At 32.7% G+C, this 17,648-nt stretch overlaps 1 pseudogene; it reads right to left on the bottom strand.

Moving 5' to 3' along the window:
• Positions 1-4,067: 4,067 nt before the first annotated feature.
• LOC112736978 (disease resistance protein RUN1-like) lies at positions 4,068-7,993 on the bottom strand (annotated as a pseudogene).
• Between the last annotated feature and the right edge of the window lie 9,655 nt (positions 7,994-17,648).

Here is a 17,648-nt window from a genome sequence, read left to right on the forward strand (position 1 = left end):
ACTATCTTTTTTTCTAGTGAGATTACATGGCAATATTCTAACTATGTTGTAGATTAAATTAAAATATAATATAATATCTTAATATTATTATATCTTTTAATCATTAAAATGCATCTACTCTTGCTTATTGCAAGTTATTTTCTATTTTAAAATATTATTTTTATTAGTATTAGGACTATGCTAGAAAAATTTTTTATTTTTAAAAATTAAATTTATGATAATAAATACTAAACAAGATAAGTTTTTGTTTTTTTTTTCTAATATATATTACCGTTAATAATAATAATACAACTACAAAAATAATTTTAATTGCATGCATTTGTCCCGCTGAAAATTAATCAACGAAAGAGTTTATTTAACAATAATAATTGCATTAAATAATTAATTTGTGAATCTAAATATAATTTAAGCAAAGACTAATGTTTTGACAATAATCATTTATAAAGAAAGAATAGAGAGGTATTCTAAATTACAATCTTTCAATAGTTATTATATTTTTCTAATAAAGACTTTTTTTTTTTAACAAGAGAGTTCAATACAATAAATGAAGTAAGAATAACAATAAGCAAATAGAAAAGTTAAAAAAAAATTACAAAAAAATTCATCAACTATTGTTTGTGCTTCTCCTTCTTATGGTGTACTTTTGATTTTGTACTTCTAATTTTGTACTCATGAAAACATCTTCAACCACTCTAATCTTATTAAAACTTTGTCAATCCAATTGTAAAATCGCTAAGCGAATGTTCCCCAGTTGCATATTTTCTTTTATCAATTCTTACTAAAATTCTGTTAATCTCGTTGAAGTCTCCCATAAAGACTGACATAACTCGCAATATAACTTAATTTCTCCCACACAACAAATTTCTCTTCTCTTGTATGAACTCCATACACCACAGAAAGTATAATTAAAATTATTTTTAGTAAGACCCCTTCAACACACAACCAAAACACCACTTTATGACAACGACTCATTTTAAACTTTATTTCATCCCAAATTAACAGTAAACCACTTGAGGCACCCTCCGACTCAACATATTTTCATCCCGCAGCATCACTCTCCCGAATTCTTATTACATCAAATTTCATCACTACCCGCCACTTAATCTCAAACAAGCCCAATGTATTCAACTTAAATTTTTTCTTGAGGTTTTTGACCATGCTCAATTTTTCATCACCCATTAAACCCCTACCATTCCAAAAACAAATTATTTTAATAAATTATTACACACATTTTTTTTTTATTTTTGGGCTTGCAGCGTCTTGCTTTCTCTTTCTGTTTTGTCAATCTTCTTTTTTTTGAACAATTTCTTCATTTTGTGCTTAGAGAATAGTCATAATATCATCTTTTTCATTGTATAAAATTGCACTTGATTCTAAATATTCTTTTATTTGAGTATTTTTCCTAATTTTGTTGATAAAATTCCAAACTTAGAATTAAAAATAAAAGAATAATTTTTCTTATCAAAATAACAAATTTATACATGTAGAGAATTCTTTGTGGAGATTTAAAAAAAAAAAAAAATCATATACGCCTATGTTGTCCTTTCTCGATTGACCCCATCACCCATGTCCATGTGAAGCTCTTAGTGGTAAATAATATGTGGAAGGTGGGCACAAAGCCCTCAAGATTTTACTTTTTTTTTCACAGCATATCATTTAACTACTTTAAAAGGAAGAAAATAAAGGGAAAAGAATATTAATATTACTATATATGTAGAGCAAAAAATAGATGAAAAAATTATGCAAAATTCACTATTAAGCTGATGTGACAATACTTTTGATTTTAGAACACTAGTAGGTATCAATTTCAGTAAATTAAAAATAGATAACAGATTCGTTTGTCCAAATCTTTTCATTTGCCAAACATTTTTCCTATGGCGGCAAATGGTGCATGTTTCTTGATCTTAGCGGCCTGTCCTATTTTCTTCTCATGACTGTCATTGATGGATGACTAACGAAATTGATGAGCAATTATAGAGAAGGATCTCATATACATGACTTGTAGCTTCTTAGCATGTTCGGTATTCTCCACATGAACGACGAAAAATTTACAACATTGACTATCTACAGTGAGTCTTCTCCACTATGGCTTGTGCTGCAAACAAGAATATCTCTAACATGACCAATATGGATCACATCATTCTCTCAAATCCCAAGGATGTCTTTATGAAAAAATGTAAAGTTTAATTATTCTATTATTTTTATACTAAATTAAAATTTTTAAGTAAGTCTTTTTTAAGTATTTTTTGTTTTCTTTTTAAATTAACAAATAAGAATCTAATTATAAATCATCGTCTCATTTTCCTTATATGACACTGTGTGATGGTGACTAACTAAATTCATGAGTATTTAGGAAAGGATCTCATAGATAGCGGCAGACCTTTAAATGGAGTTCCGATCCGCGACGGATTAGTCCTTGGTCTGTCGAATCGGGAGATACCTTAGGCAACCAAAAAAATAGGTTGAATTTTATTTTTGCTAGTAATAATATTATGAAATAATATTATAAAATTATAAATTTTATGAATTATTGAAAAAATTCATAGAATTAATGGATCTCTTTAAAAAAAATTGGTAGAAATAAAAGTTTTTACCTATCTAAAAAGATTAGCTAGTATCAGAGTTTTGGACACACTCTAATACTATTGTGTTGACACTTGGATTTATTTAACTATTTAAATTAAAACCAATCAACCTAACCTTTAATATTTAATAAGAAAACTAAAAATACAAAAAAAAAAACACAATAAAAAAAGCTTTAATAAAAAAATTATTATTCAAATAGTTGTTACAAATAACTCACACTCTTACAACTCAAATTCTCACCTTTATTTATAAGTCATCTACCTCCTTGTATATGACTAAGTTAAAGTTAGAACTAAACAAGTACTAAATACTAATTTGCGAGACGAGTTTGTTGAGTGGTTCAATTCGGACAGTAGTAAAATAAACTCAAAACAGAACCATCCCAACAGAAATGTGAAAAAAGGGTCCATAACCTATAATAATAAAATAAAAAAAGAAACAAACTATTAGAAGAGTATCATCTGCTGATAGCCAAGAATCTTGTAAAGTTGATGATGTTCAAAAAAGGCTATCTCGCAAACTATATTAGAGAGAAAATGAAACGGTTTGTGATTCCAATTTCATATTTAAATCAAACTTTGCTTCGGGAGTTACTAAGCAAGACAGAAGAAGAAGAATTTCAATGGGAGTTATTAGACAGAAGAGAATGCTTTCATGGACCTCACTTCTTACTTGAATGGATTATGATTTATGAGTAATACTAAAAGAAACTCACAGAGGATAGTTGAGTAACAATTTTGTAGATAAGGCGCTTAGAATTTGTTTTTCAATCCTTCTTTTGTTGTGAAACTAGCATCTTAGTTAGATATCAAAGATGTAAATATTAGAAATGGATTAATACATTTTATCATCAAATATTTTTAGACTGTTATTACTTATTATTGTGCAATTTGCATATGTTCTTTAAATGTATTTTTTACTTTTTAGCTACTGCTATTGTTGCAAGAAAATAGCGTGTATTAAAATACAACTGAAATTGGAGCGGAATTTTGGAAGATACTATCTATCTAGCCTATTTTCAGCATCTAAATTCTTCTGAATATTTATACTTAAAAATTTATAAGTTTTTCTTTCAAAAAACACATACATGTACCATTGTTGGTTGGATCCATAAATTGCTATTATTATTATTATTATTATTATTATTATTATTATTATTATTATTATTATTATTATTATTATTATTATTATTATTATTATATGAAAATCTTTTCATAGAAAATATAAAATATAAGTTAAGATTTTAAGTTTTTTATGTATTTAGTTTATTGGAAAAACTAAAATTTCTTTTTTTACCATTTTAACTAATGTTTTTACTTTTTAGGATATTTTTATAACTTAATATATATGATTATATGAATTCAAATGAATAAACTTCAATTGAATATTTAATTTTGAATCCAATATTTTTAAAACTGACTGATTGTTTTATTTTTATGTTATAGTAATTTAATTAAAAACATTTAAATTACAAAAACCCATTTGTAAATGTAAAACAAAATTATCATTGCTGTTAAAATGTTACAAGTTACAAAATTATCATTGATGAATATAAGGATTGCGGACTATTTATTGGTGATCTTGAATTGCGAGAAACTTGTGGTTGGGACTCTGAGCTGAAGAATTGGCGCTAAACATCATAGTTGGGTTAAATTGTTCCAAATCTTCCTTAAATATCCAACGGTAACCACACCTCTTCACTTCTACTACTTCTGGATAATCACTTATGGTATGCAATTCAATACCATGAAGATCAGATGCTACTTCTTTTATTTCCCTTGCATAATCATTGATGAAAACTTCCCGGGAGATAAACTTTAACAACATATGATCTACTTCAGTTGTGATCAAATCTTTCTTAAGACATATTGGAATTCGGGAATAAATGTTCTCATAGGAACGAGTACAACGCAAACCAAAACCAATTAGAACTCGAGGATCTCTTGTTTCTTCAAACAATTGAGTTGGATCATGATGTGCAACAAATGTTACACAACAAGCAATGCCAATCCAATTATTGTCATCCACAATGAGAGATGGATCAAGGCTCACTGAACCACCCGTGTTCTGTTTGCTGAACCACCTTGGAATTTTAGTTCCTTGAACAACAGCTTCAATTGTGCATTTGGGTAAGGAGCATTGCAGGTTCACCTGCCACCGTAGAAATTAGGTACGATTAACAATATAAGTTCATAATATACACAGAAAAAAGCAAAATGGGAAAAGAAAGAAGGAATTGAAGTTGGTACCTGAATCATTTTTATCATCCATGAAATAACTGTCACACCACAACCTTCCGTGTCACTCAAATTCGGGCAGTTGAAAACATATATTCCTCCATAATATACTCTTCTGATCGGCAAAAGTGTACTAGGCAACCACTTTAGATGCTTACAGTACTCCAAGTTCAACCAAGTTAGCTTGGGAAGTTCCTTGATGCAATGAGGTGGTGTAACAAAATTGTTTCCCCCTATGTTTAAATATTGTAAACAACGTAACTGTCCAATAGCATCAGGGATTTGAACTAGATTACAGAAACTTATGTCAAGATATACCAAAGCTGGGAAACGGGACAAAATAGGCACCAACAAACCAACTGAATTGGAGCACCTTCTAGAAGATAAAAAGTTGAGAGGCCTTGTAAAAGTTTTGCATATGGAGGTTGTCATATGGCTTTGCACACTTTGACCTGTATTCAACTGCTTGCTTTGTCTTGGTTTCTCTAACAACTGATATTTAAGTAATTTCCAACACCCAGATAGGTGTAGATATTTAAGAGAATTAAGATGAAATATGCTGTTGGGAATACTCACAAGATTTTTACAGTTTTCTAGATTCAAATAAAGAAGCTTTTCCAGAGAACCAATAGATGCATCAAGGTGAACAAGTTTCACACATCCTTTAAGATTTATGTACTCAAGATTTGGGGCCTGAGATAAATTTGGTATCTTTACAAGATTTTTGGAATGACATAGTTCCAGATATGTCAAATTATGGAGATCCTGCAATTAAGTGAACGAAAAGAGAAAGAATAAGAAAATTGTGTTCTTGTTTTCTTTCAAATATAATTAAAACATGAATAATACAATGATATCTATCATACCTTTATTCCCTCCCATAGTTCTTTGATGTTGCTATAATGTAGGATTAATTTAACGAGTTTATTTGGCTGAAAGCTTGATGGCAAACATGTAAAAGGATAGTCTTCCCAATCAACATACCCCAACTCATTAGAAAGAAAATTAAGACATCCTAAGAAATTCACTTCTCGGAGGATGAGTAATTGAAGGTGCCTCATTTGTGATAAAGCTTCAACCCTCAGTGTTGTCCTTTCTGACATCTCTTCTCTATTTTGATGAAATCTTGGCAGAACTATGGCTTCAAGGTTTTTTGCTGCCTGAAACATTAGACCTTTGAAAATTATTTAAATTCTAAAAATAAAGTCAAGAACAATATTCTCAATAACTATTTTACCTTGTTTTCCCGCAAGACATCACTTAGATCCTTTTGATTCCATAACCTACTCCACTTTCTTGGTTCTTTGGGCGATTTTTCTCGAACAATACTTCTACCCAAATCTCTCAACAAATCATGCATATTGATAATATCGTCCCACTTATAAGTTATGAGTGACTTATCAATGAGAATTCTTAAACCAATATCAGGTTGAAATCCTCGAATACTTAAAATATCTTCTACATCCCATTTTCCATTCCCAGAGGGAAAGAAACATGCAATATCAAGAAATATCTCCTTTTCCATCTCCTCAAGTCCATCATAGCTGATTCTAAGCACATCTAGAATGTCTTTTGTTGGTTTTTCTTTTAGTCTAACTAATGCACTACTCCACTCAGACACATTTCGCCCAAACAAAAATGAGCCCAACACTCTAATTGCTAACGGGAGTCCACTAGCATATGTTAATGCAGAAGTTGTCAAACGTCTGTAATCTTGTGCAACATGATTACATTTGAAAGCTTTTCTACAAAACAATTGCAGAGCATTCTCATCATTTAAGAGTTGAACTTTATAAACTCCATCCACTCCATACTCTCTCAATATATGTTCATCTCTAGAAACTATAATTATTCTACTCCCTGGACCTAGCCATTCTCGTTTTATAGCCAACTTCTCCAACTGAATTCCTTTTTCAACATTATCTAGAACTATGAAAACCTTCCTATGGCGTAACCTAGTTTGAATAAGATTATTTGCCAACGAAAGATTGCATATAAGAAAATCTTCTTCCTTGAAAGCTTGACAAAGAAGTTGCTTTTGTACACCAAGTGGACCATAATGTCTGTATGTTTCGCTTACATCATCTACAAAACATGAAACATCATATTGATGAGAGATTGCTTCATATAAAATGGTGGCAAGAGTTGACTTTCCTATACCACCCATTCCACAAATCCCTACCACACGAACATCATCATCCAAGCCTAAAGCTAGAATCTTTTTGAGTTCTTCTAAAGGGGATTGCATCCCAACTATATCATTAGATAGACTTGATGATGGTTTGGGACTCAATATACTTGTTACCGCTTTCACGAGTTCCTCAATCTTAGCAGATTGTGACCTGAATATATAGTAAAAAAGGTGAAAAACAAAAGACAGAACATGATAATAGAGTTTTGAAAACTTAAATTCTTAGTTCAACAAAACTATGTATACCATGAGATGGTCTATCAATCATAATTGTCCAATGAAATCTTTGAAATGTCTTTATTTTAAAGGAGTAAATAGCAAAACATAGAACTGTTTACTCACTTATTCCTCATATCCCAGCCAGAGAGATTGGCTACTTGTGTTAGAGCTGCCCTCCATCTTCGCACTTGCTCCGTCATCTCTGCATCATCTTTGAATCTTTCTTCATGTTTCATAAAGGCTTTTTCATAATTTCCACTTTGCCTTCTCACCTCAGTCGGACTCACATCATAGAAAACAGGCAGAACACGCTGTCCCGGTATTTCAATACAATCAGCTATCTTTGCTAGTTCTTGCAAGCACCATGTGGAGGAAGCATAGTTGATAGAGAAGACAACAATCAGGACCTGTGATGCTTCAATAGCTTCCAGGAGCCCCGCAGATAATAAGTCCTCCTTTCTGGAGCTTAGTATCATCCCTGAAGGCAACTATGCTGTATCTGTGGAGAGCATCAAAAAGTTGATCGGTGAAGTTGTAGCGAGTCTCGCCTCTGAAACTCACAAACACATCATATTTCCAATTCTTCTTATGAGACAAGGGGCTTTGGATTCTCATGCAATCCATTGTAAGTGATTAATAAGGATTAGTTTAATCTGTATGGAAATGAGATGCATACGGAGGACTCGGGGAAGAGTATATATATATATATATATATATAGTGGTGGCGTCATAGTGATTATTTAGCTGAAAATTCTTGCATTTGGATAGTGTAGCACTGCAGCATGAAAAGAACAAAACACTCTAGTAACCTTAATTAACTTCCAACTACTTCACGCGCATTCTTTCAATCTATTCTTAATATATAAAAGTAGGTACATAGGTTTACACACATTATTTCTAAGTCTTCTTCTATTAACACCATGTCAACACTGTCACTTACTTAGCAAAATTTTAGAATCCACCACTCAAATCTTGCCAAATCAACTTTTATTTTTCAAATAAAAAAAAAACACAAAAAAATAACTTTTCTCATATTTTCTTGAAATCCTCTTCCTCTTGGCACCTCTTCTATATTAAGATTCTATTTTCTCCATCCTCTTCCAATTCCATGAGCTATTGTTTTTCCCTCAAAATAAATTGTCCATCACGATGTCCAGCAGAGCCGCATTGTATAAATTGCAGAAACAGGACAAACTTCATTCCTCTTGTTGCGGTTTTCCTGTCAGAACTCGATTCTGGGTCTCAGACCAACGTCACCATTCGGCGCCGCCAACATAGGAAATTCGTCCCAGGTATCTTCCTAAAGATTTTCAACTTTGCCGTTTATTCTTCTCATTCTGTTGTTCAATATCATTTTCAATAGCTTTATTTATTCGTTGATAATCTAAAAATTGAAAACTCGAGAGTATTAGAGTCAAATTCAGAGTTTTATAGCCTTGATTTTATTCATATTTTACATCATTTGACATGAAGTGCATATAACTAATTTCCTCTCAAATCAAGCTTTTACAGCTTTTTCTTTTTTCCAAAAAAAAAAAAAGCAGAAAAAATAAATTCTAAAGTAGAATGGAGTAATCATACCAACCTGCAGCTAAAATTAGAAACCACCACATAAAAATATATCTCATTTGAGAATTATCAAGTGATATTGATTTTTTTGTTCAATTATTTTTAATTTTTTAACATAGTACAGCAATCCTATCAACAGCAAAAAAGAAACCACTTTTATAGTACTAGATTTTTAGTAATTTTGTAATGTTACTATTAAATTAAAAAGATATTTTTTTAAGCTAGAGAGAGTATTTGACTAGCCCTGTTGAATATTGATATTTTTTTAATCAATTGTGGAACTTCGGAAGATTAACTACTCCATTTATTTGTCCTATTTTGGTATTTTGGTCTTTCTTTTTTGCTTTGTCATTTTTAGTACGTATCAAGCAAAAGTAACAAAAATGATCCCAAGCTTCTATTCTTAATATATAAAAGTAGATGGATAGGTTTACTCATATTATTTTTAAAACATCTTTTTCTTTTTACTAATGTCATGTCAATAACATTATTTACGTAGCAAAATTTTAGAATCAACTACTCAATTTTTGTCAAATCAACTATTATTTCCAAATCAACAAAAAAATAAAATATACAAAAAACAATACAATAATACCAACGACAATAATTAGAAATTAATAGTGTCTAACCAAATTTATAACTTACGAAGATATTAAATCCATATCCCTATATTTATTATATCTTACCGTTATAAACAATACAATAAATTTATAACCCCAATAATTAATTCATTAATTTCTATAAATATGTAAAATCCCTACAATACCCTTATTTCCCTTTTTTTCAAACCAAACCCTAACCCTCTTCTAACATACTCACTCACCTCTCACAGCCGCACACACACTCGCCCACACCCTCTTCCTCACAGCACACACCCACGAGCTGAGAAAAGAAAAAAAAAAAGAAAGATGGAGATCGAGAGAGTGAAGGAGAGGAGGAGAGAAGGAAGAAGAGGAGGGAGAGGGTTACTGCACCGGTGTCGTGCCTCACCGTATCCAACTTGCCATTGCGTCGCCACCGCACCCGTCTCGCGCAGCTGCATTCAGCTCGCTGTCGCGCCGCCTTGCCGTCGTTGCTGCCGAAGAAATCGCCGTTAGAGGGAGACCTTGTCGTTGCAGCGGAAAGCGCAGAGTACGAAGAGAGGGTGAGAGAGCTACAAGATGGAGGGAAGGAGGGTGGCAGTCGTGAGAGGAGGTGACGATGGAGGTTTCTGCTGTTGCCGTCGCTGGAACTCACCGCTGGTGCACTGGAGCTACTTCATCCCCTAACTTGCTCCACCGTGGCTGACCCCTGTCCTCCCTGTTTTCGTCGGAGTTACTGATGCCACTGCTGGAGGAGAAGATCTAATGGCACTACTGTTTTGCTTCACCAGTGTAGCTCTTACTGTTGCCGGAAAACATGCTACAACTTCCAAACTTGCCGGAAACACTGTCTTGCCACTGTTCTGGTCTAGTTTCTTCCCTTGATCTGTTCCAATTTCACCTTATCTCTGCCGCCATTTCATTTCTCTGTCTTGCTCTTATTCTGATTTATTTTTGGCCTCTATTCTGTTTTAGATTTTCAGAACTATATTTGTATTTGTCTTTCATTCGATTTGAATCTACTGCCTTTGGCTGGTGTCGTGGCCATTGTTGCTATCGTAAGAATTGAAGTTGCTGCACTGTCCCAGTTCAAGTTTCGCGCTCTTTCGTACCCTTTTAATTTGGCACCTGAGTTCGGCCTCTTCGGTCCCTTAGGACCATGTTGTGAGTAGGCTTTACATTTATAATTGTTTGATTGTGCATCTATAATTATTTTGATATATATCAATTATGATTTTTGAATTATACTCACTATATTTGCCTTGAATGATTTTAAATGGATTAGAATAATTGATTTTTTAGAATTAAATAATTCATTTTTATGAAGTTTATACTTTCGGAACTATACATGAGACTATATATATTTTTGAAGAAGTTTTGTATTATTCTAAAATGTTTGATTTTAATTGAAAATCTGTTTTTAAAGCATTGAAGTATTTGTTAGTACTCACTTTAAAGGTTGTGAAATATATTTGAAATTTCTTATGATTGAAAAAGTAGGATTGGAAAGATTTCTGATGAGAAAGTATAATATGATTTGATTTGATTCGATATCTTATATATTTGAAAGATCAAGGATTTATTGTATTTGAAACTATATGTTTTGAATTGGTTTGGGAGGCTCGTATTAGAAAATCGTAGTTAACGGCGGTTATGACGTTAACTTAGATGCATCTAACTCAGACTCCAGCTAGCAGGGGTGTTGCTAGCCTAACGTGTAGGCCACACGTTAGATCTGTTATTCTGTTAGAACACACGAGAGGAAAGGGCTACCCTTAGAGGTGGAGCCGCCCAAGTGTGGATTATTTGATTTGATTTCTGTATGAGAACTCCCTTATTGATTCACATATTCGTATAAATTATTATTTTCTAACTAAAATTATTTTTATGATAATGTTTATATGGTCTCATGTGGATTATAGATGTATTATCTAGTCACTGAGTTGCAAAACTCACCCTTTTTTTTTAAAAAATCTTTTTCAGGAACAAATACTTGAATGTGTGAGCCTTCTATTCAAGAGTAATGATCTGCAATTGGTACTTCATTTTTGTTGAGTTCTTAGACGTCATATGCTCCATATGTCACAGACAGGATTCATCTATATTTACTTATTTTACCTTTTATTAAAAATATGTAATTATTCATTTTAGAAACTGTAAATTTATTTAAAAATATTTGTAATTTTCTTATTTAATTTATATTTGAGTCTGATAGGCTTGCTATGGAACTGTTTCCTTGAGCGTCGGTCATGGTTCATTTTGGGCCGTGACAAAGTGGTATCAGAGCTTAGGTTTAATCTGTGTAACATGGAGCAAGTGTCCTATGGTAGGATCACAATTGTATAAATAGAAGCGTGCCTATTTATACAAATTGTGGCACTATCAGAGGCCTGTAGGAATGTCATTCTTATCTTTTAAGTCATTTTTGTCATTCTTGTCTTCTGGTTCTTGTTACCATGTGTTCGTTGCCGCTTCTTGCCACCACTTTCTTCTTCTTTGTACCCAACCTCGAGTCATCATTTGGTACCTTTTCTTGAATTTGCTTTTGCAATGACTTCAATTTCGGTTCTGGTTCGCGATTTATGCCTTGTAGCTAATTCTAATCTTTCTCGCCTTTGGTGAATGTATGCTTTAATTCTTATTCGTCTTTGTGTTGTTCTCTGTGATTCTTGATGTCAATATCTCATGCATTACTTGGATGATTCGATCGGTGTTTGCCGTGAATTATTATCTAATTCTCTTATAGAAATGTATTTGGATTTGTGGATTTCATGGATTTTTGTTGAGTTTCTGATCAAAATGCTTTGTTCGGAATTTGATAAACGATATTGCAGTTTTTCTTCTTATGTTGATAATCTTTAAAGTTATAACATAATTTTGATTTGCTTTTGATTCTTTCTTTTAAATCAATAATTTAAAAAAAAACTGTTATTTAGTTGCTCAAGAAGAAGGACTATGTGATGAAACATATGAATAGAGTGCTATTTTTGTTTGTTTGATTGATGATTTTATCTGCTTATGTATAGTGAATTAATTGGGTGATTAGTTAGATGGATCGAAGGTCTTTTTGATCTAGAAGTTTGTTTGAGTTTTTCTAATTTGATGATCTAGTTCTATTATGGTATTGTGATGCTGGACATGGCTTTTCTGTCACGGAATTGTTGTGATTATGTTGTTTTATAATTTTTCTATTGTTGTTGAATTCTGATGATTTCTACAGAATATGATGCTTGTGAAAGAAATTAGTTATTTCAAGAGATTTCTGAGAGATATGTGATACTTAAAGAAAGAGGTGAGAGCTAACTTTGCAGAAACTTAAATTGAGGAACAAGGAGAGAAATTACTTAGCTTTTGGATGCTTACAATATAATGTTTCACAACTTTCTATCTACTCAATGAGGACCCCTTTCACTCTATTTAGATGAAAGTAAAGCTCAGAAGATTTTCTCTTATACTACCTTTATACTTTTTCAGGTTTATCATTAGTTAGATTAAGAAACATTTTTCGTGATCATGTCGAAATGATTTCATACTTTCAAGTGAATTTTTATAATCATGTTCATTATTTTGAAACTGAAAGTTAAAATAATTTGGTTGGTCTGACTTTAGAAGTGCACACCACAGCCGATGTGTCTGTGTCTTTTAATAATTATGTGCTTTGCTTTGATTTCATTGTTGCAACAGTAGATTACATTTAGACAGGAATGTCTTACTAAAGGGCAGATCAAACAACCTACTTTATATGTATTATCATGACAAAAATTTCGTTTATGTATGAATGACAGTGTGTTAGAAACTTAGAATCAACTCTTAATTTTATTTATTTTGGTGATGTTTGTCTTTTATTTTTTTTTTATTAGCTGATTTTAGATATATGATTGTAACTGTGATAGCAGTAAATGCTACTTTGTTGTTTGAAATTGATTTTAAACTGAATATTTGTTCGAGTGGTATCTCAGTTTATTCGTTGTGAAGGAACTTGGTCTACTTTCAAATAGGATAATGCATGTGAAGGTGAAGCATAGATTGTGAATGTTTGCTTTTTGTTGGCGAGTAAAAGATGACCTTTGCTTTTTGGCTAAGATCTGAAACTTGAACATTTTCTTAATCCTTGTTTTTTTGAAAATCCCTCTGTTCTCAACTATTGTTCTTCTTCTCAGAGATTTGGGGAGATTGGTTTTCTGAACTTGTGAGGTTGAAATCGTAGGTCTTAGATATTGAAGATAATTTCTGGTAATTTCAAATAGAAAAGATTGGATATCTAATTACTTAAAGTTGAATAAATTCTTTATATGAGTTTTTTTCTTATTATATTCACGGATTATTATAAAGTAGGCATTGTAAAAAAAATTGATTACTTTTCTAATTTTACTATTTTAAGACAGCTTTGATACTTGTTTGCTATGTATGAAGATTAGAGATGTCTAAACTTTAAATAAACTGATGGGTTCACTTTGAGTCACTGGGTTTGATCTTAAATTGTTTCATCATAACTTGTTAACATGAGAAATGATGGGTATGGATTGATGACATTTTGATCTTGGAGATGTAAAATTTATCAATATTTTTTTTCTTTTCATGAGTTTCCTATTTTTAGTTGGTTCATTTATTTCGAATTTTTTTTCATATGTTGCATTTGCTCATTCTAAATATTTTTTTTATTAATATACTTTGATTGATTGTGTTTGAATATTTCATTTAGTTATCATTGTTGATATTTAGAAGTAGAAATCTCTGGGTGATACTATTTTTTTTTCTTATATATGCTGGCTTCTAATTTTGGATGCAACATCTATGTCCTTTTCCTAATCTGCTCTTTCAATTATTTGCAATATTCTTACCGTTTTTGGTCTTTTTAGAGTCTTGATGATGATGTTGATTAGGAATGGTTATGGAATAAGGAATATGGCAAAGCTTTTTCGGTGATTTCAACATTTACTTATGCCGTAAAGCCTCTTATGCTATGATGATATTGTTCTACTGGACTTTGTTTTGTTTTGTTCGCTTTCTAGTTTTGTTGTAAAATATGTATATATTTCTACATTCTATTTAGCGTTGTCACATTTTGTGGTATGATTGTTGAGCATGGTGCATACAGAGCAAAAAATTTTAACCTACGAGAAATAGTTCTTTTAAACTCCTGCGTTTCTTTTATTTGAGTAATGGTAATCGTTAAGTTTGGGAATGTTAGGTGTTCTTCTTGGGATAGTTTGTGTTGAAGTATGCGCTATAATCGTGCCGCGTAATTTGATGGATCGTTCATTCCTCTATATTTCATATTGGGAGTTTCTTGTTTCAATTCTTGTTGAAATGAAATTTGATTATTTTGTTTCATGTCCTACATCTTAAGCATATTTCAATCTGATCGTGCTTTTGGCTATTCTATAGATTCTCGGCAACATAGGTGTTGATGTTGCATTCCTTTACGTGAACTGTATAACTCCTTGATGTACTCTGAACTTGCTTTACTGTGATACACCATATTTCTAGTATTCTCCTCGAATTTTTGTCCCATATTTTCTTGGAAATTTTTTTTTTGATTTGATTCTTTTCTTGCCTGATTGTGTACCTAATCATTCTCTTAAATCTTTGTGAATATTACTGTTGATTTAAGTGGTCATCTCTTGTGAACTTCGTACTTCTTGATCCAACATAAACTTGTTTTGACTTTATATACCATCTTTTCTTTTATTGTTATATTAAAGTTTCTTGATTCAGATTTCCTTGTTAAGATGCAATTGATTCTCTTTTTGGCATGCTTCACTGTTTTTGTATATCCTTGTTTAGTTGCGATCCTACGCATCTCCCCGAATTCTTGCGAACACCATCTGTGATGTTTGCTCTTTTCTGCCTAAGTTTTGAATCTTTTTAAGCAAACTCGTGATTATTTCAATGTCACGTGCGATTCCCAGATGTAGCAAGCGATACGTTAGTTCTTTAGGACACAGCTAATCGATGCTGAAGTTCGAAAAGTTGTAATTCAAACACTTGACATAAGACTGGTTGCTACCATGCATATGTACTACAGAACCAAGATTGTATTTAGAAAAGATTGACGAACGACGTGAAGAAGGCTATGTATATCTGAGTTGTCAAGAGAACGAGAGTAGGGATATGCCAACGACATCGTTTTATCAGGATCCTATCTTGTAACTTTTGCACCTCGTTATACACATTTCTCATGTTCGGTAAAGTGCTAAAACCATGTAAAGTTTTGCAGATCATATCAATTTTCGAGGGCGAAAATTTTTATAAGTAGGGTAGAATGTAAAATCCCTACAATACCCTTATTTCCCTTTTTTTCAAACCAAACCCTAACCCTCTTCTAACATACTCACTCACTTCTCACAGCCGCACACACACTCCCCCACACCCTCTTCCTCACAGCACACACCCACGAGCTGAGAAAAGAAAAAAAAAAAGAAAGATGGAGATCGAGAGAGTGAAGGAGAGGAGGAGAGAAAGAAGAAGAGGAGGGAGAGGGTTACTGCACCGGTGTCGTGCCTCACCGTATCCAACTTGCCATCGCGCCGCCACCGCACCCGTCTCGCGCAGCTGCATTCAGCTTGCTGTCGCGCCGCCTTGCCGTCGTTGCCGCCGAAGAAATCGCCGTTGGAGGGAGACCTTGTCGTTGCAACGGAAAGCGCAGAGTACGAAGAGAGGGTGAGAGAGCTACAAGATGGAAGGAAGGAGGGTGGCAGTCGTGAGAGGAGGTGACGATGGAGGTTTCTGCTGTTGCCGTCGTTGGAACTCACCGCTGGTGCACTAGAGCTACTTCATCCCCTAACTTGCTCCACCGTGGCTAACCCTTGGCCTCCCTGTTTTCGTCGGAGTTACTGATGTCACTGCTGGAGGAGAAGATCTAATGGCACTACTGTTTTGCTTCACCAGTGTAGCTCTTACTGTTGCCGGAAAACATGCTACAACTTCCAAACTTGCCGGCAACACTGTCTTGCCACTGTTCTGGTCTAGTTTCTTCCCTTGATCTGTTCCAATTTCACCTTATCTCTGCCGCCATTTCATTTCTCTGTCTTGCTCTTATTCTGATTTATTTTTGGCCTCTATTCTGTTTTGGATTTTCAGAACTATATTTGTATTTGTCTTTCATTCGATTTGAATCTACTGCCTTTGGCTGGTGTCGTGGCCATTGTTGCTATCGTAAGAATTGAAGTTGCTGCACTGTCCCAGTTCAAGTTTCGCGCTCTTTCGTACCCTTTTAATTTGGCACCTGAGTTCGGCCTCTTCGGTTCCTTAGGACCATGTTGTGAGTAGGCTTTACATTTATAATTTTTTGATTATGCATCTATAATTATTTTGATATATATCAATTATGATTTTTGAATTATACTCACTATATCTGCCTTGAATGATTTTAAATGGATTAGAATAATTGATTTTTTAGAATTAAATAATTCGTTTTTATGAAGTTTATACTTTCGGAACTATACATGAGACTATATATATTTTTGAAGAAGTTTTGTATTATTCTAAAATGTTTGATTTTAATTGAAAATCTATTTTTAAAGCATTGAAGTATTTGTTAGTACTCACTTTAAAGGTTGTGAAATATATTTGAAATTTCTTATGATTGAAAAAGTAGGATTGGAAAGATTTCTGATGAGAAAATATAATATGATTTGATTTGATTCGATATCTTATATATTTGAAAGATCAAGGATTTATTGTATTTGAAACTATATGTTTTGAATTGGTTTGGGAGGCTCGTATTAGAAAACCGTAGTTAACGGCGGTTATGACGTTAACTTAGATGCATCTAACTCAGACTCCAGCTAGTAGGGGTGTTGCTAGCCTAACGTGTAGGCCACACGTTAGATCTGTTATTCTGTTAGAACACACGAGAGGAAAGGGCTACCCTTAGAGGTGGAGCCGCCCAAGTGTGGATTATTTGATTTGATTTCTGTATGAGAACTCCCTTATTGATTCACATATTCGTATAAATTATTATTTTCTAACTAAAATTATTTTTATGATAATGTTTATATGGTCTCATGTGGATTATAGATGTATTGTCTAGTCACTGAGTTGCAAAACTCACCCTTTTTTTTAAAAAAAATCTTTTTCAGGAACAAATACTTGAATGTGTGAGCCTTCTATTCAAGAGTAATGATCTGCAATTGGTACTTCATTTTTGTTGAGTTCTTAGACGTCATATGCTCCATATGTCACAGGCAGGATTCATCTATATTTACTTATTTTACCTTTTATTAAAAATATGTAATTATTCATTTTAGAAACTGTAAATTT

The sequence above is a fragment of the Arachis hypogaea genome, chromosome 13, assembly GCF_003086295.3.
Source record: "Arachis hypogaea cultivar Tifrunner chromosome 13, arahy.Tifrunner.gnm2.J5K5, whole genome shotgun sequence".
Classification (NCBI taxonomy): domain Eukaryota; kingdom Viridiplantae; phylum Streptophyta; class Magnoliopsida; order Fabales; family Fabaceae; genus Arachis; species Arachis hypogaea.